This window comes from Apium graveolens, chromosome 2, assembly GCF_009905375.1.
Source record: "Apium graveolens cultivar Ventura chromosome 2, ASM990537v1, whole genome shotgun sequence".
Lineage (NCBI taxonomy): Eukaryota > Viridiplantae > Streptophyta > Magnoliopsida > Apiales > Apiaceae > Apium > Apium graveolens.
This window is the reverse complement of record NC_133648.1, coordinates 43,762,771-43,765,435: the sequence shown is the minus strand read 5'-3', so window position 1 is coordinate 43,765,435 and position 2,665 is coordinate 43,762,771. Positions and strand designations below refer to the sequence as shown.

Genomic DNA, 2,665 nt, shown 5'->3' with positions numbered 1-2,665 from the left:
ATCCTCCACAATACCTCGCAGATATGTAATAGAACGGTCGGCCAACTATAAAGTCATATAAGTCAGTTTTGGATCAGGAAAATTCAACTTCTTGAAGATTGACAAAGGCATCAGATTGATGCTAGCTCCCAAGTCACATAAGCATCTGTCAAAAGACAATTTTCCACTAGTGCATGGAATAGTGAAACTTCCTGGATCTTTAAGCTTCAGAGGCAACTTTTGTTGCAGTATAGCACTGCATTTCTCCGTGAGAGCGACAGTCTCTAAATCATCTAGCTTCACCTTCTGAGAGAGTATACATTTCATAAACTTTGCATAACTAGGCATCTTCTCAAGAGCCTCAACGAAAGGTATGTTGATATGAAGTTTCTTGAACATCTCTAAAAACTTCTCAAATTTCTTATCCAGCTTTTTCTTCTGCAGCCGCTTAGGAAAAGGCGGTTGAGGATAGCTCTGTTTCTCCACTGTATTACCCTCAGGAGGAGTGTGCTCAACAGTAGTCTTCCTTTGTTCCACTTCTGCTTCCTGCTGCTCTACTTCTTCTTCTTCAACCCCCGCTTCTTCATTCGAAACTTGAGTTTGTTGGGGATTCGTAACCTTTCCAGACCTCAAAGTGATTTCCTTTACCTGCTCCTTAGCTTCCCTCTTTCTTGGCACTTCAGTGTCACTAGGTAATGTAACAGGTTGACGATTTAGCAAGGCATTGGCAATTTGTCCAATTTGATTTTCCAAGGTCTTGATAGATACAGCTTGACTCTTGCACATAAGCTTCAATTCCTCTAATTTAGATTTTTCATTAGCTTGTTGCAGCTGAAGTTGCTGCCTTGGTACATATTGCGGTTGTTGAAACCCAGGGGGGTTATACTGCTTGGCTGGGTACTGCTGATAAGGCTGTTGAACCGCATTCTGAGCATTGCTCCAGCTGAAATTAGGATGATTGCGGTTGTTGGGATGATAAGTGGCTGGCACAGGTTGCTGCGATCGCTGAAAGTTGCTCACGAACTGAGCTGATTCACTAGAAATAGCAAATTGATCAGTCTCATGGGCACCAATACAAAGCTCACAGACACTAGTGATTTGATTAACTCCATAATTGGCCAAAGTGTCCACCTTCATCGTCAAAGCCTTAAGTTGGGCAGCTATAGCAGTTCCTGCATCCAACTCCAGAATTCTTGCAACTTTTCCCTGAGTCAGTCTCTGAGAAGGATTCTGGTATTTATTAGCAGCCATCAGTTCAATCAATTCATAAGCTTCATTGTAGCTCTTGGCCCACAAGGCTCCTCCTAATGCTGCATCGAGCATGGGTCTAGAAGTAGCACCCAATCCATTGTAGAAACAGTTTATAATCATCCAATCAGGCATGCCATGGTGTGGGCACTTCCTTAGCATCTCCGTATATCGATTCCAAGCCTCACACAAATATTCACCAGCTTACTGAGCAAACTGAGTAAGAGCATTCCTGATTGCAGCAGTCTTCGCCATAGGGAAGAATTTAATGAGAAAATTTTGAGCAGGATCCTCCCATGTGGTGATAGACCCTGGTGGTAGAGAATATAACCAGCACTTTGCTTTATCCCTCAGAGAGAATGGGAAGAGTCGCAGCTTGATAGCATCTTCAATCACACCAGTGAACTTGAAAGTGTCGCAGATCTCGATGAAATCCCTGATGTGCATGTTAGGGTCTTCAGTAAGAGAACCCCCAAACTGAACTGAGTTCTGTATCATCTGAATCGTGCTTGATTTGATCTCAAAAGTGTTAGCCGAGATGGCTGTCCTGATGATGCTTGATTGAATATCATTGATCTTCGGCTAAGAATAGTCCATCAAAGCCTTAGTAATTTCTGCTTGATCCCCCATCACTACTAAAAATGGTTCCTCTACTTTCTCTTCTTCTTCTATCTTCTCTTGATCCTCAAAAACTTCCCTTTGAACCACTACAACTTCTTCCTCGGCTTTATCCAGAGTTCTTTTACGAGATCGCGAACACGTATGCATACACGCTCGCTAGAGTACCCGAAATAAGACAAGCAAACAGATAAGTAACAATGTCCGAGTCAATGAACTTTAACGATCACTGATGACAAACACATAAACAAAAAAAATTAACATTACAGTTCCCGACAGCGGTGCCAAAAACTTGTTGGTCGCTAAACACGCGCTAAAATTCACGCAAGTATATGCGTTCGTAAGTAGTATAAGATATAAATCAAATTCGTTCCCACAGAGACTGGTTTAGGTTAACTTTGTAATTTATGCACTTATACAACAATGATATGGCTATTATTCAATGCTAAGACGAATAACAGATTGAGATTATTTTATAACTAAGAATTAAACTAATATTTATAACTAAGGGAAGAAGATGTTAGGTCACACACACACTGTAGAGGGGGTGAATACAGTGTATAGTACAATCAAATCGAACTTTAATAACTCAAGTAACAGAAAACAAACTTTATTGAAACAATAAACTCTGTTATAGTATGGAACTGTTACCTCTCAATGATGAACAAATATCACGAGAGCTGCTAGGGTTACAATGAATAATCTTCTCGAATATGATAACACTTATAGTGTAAACCCTATGTCTGTGTTTATATACTACACAGTTACAAGATAATCGCTAATTGATATGGAATATAATTCTGCTTCCTAAAATATATCA

At 40.3% G+C, this 2,665-nt stretch overlaps 1 non-coding gene across 1 annotated transcript; it reads left to right on the top strand.

Annotated features, from left to right (window-relative positions):
- The first annotated feature begins 1,360 nt into the window (after window positions 1-1,360).
- On the top strand, window positions 1,361-1,467 carry LOC141709116 (small nucleolar RNA R71). The gene has a single exon (XR_012569709.1). It is a non-coding gene; the product is annotated as a small nucleolar RNA R71 (small nucleolar RNA).
- The last annotated feature ends 1,198 nt before the right edge of the window (window positions 1,468-2,665 follow it).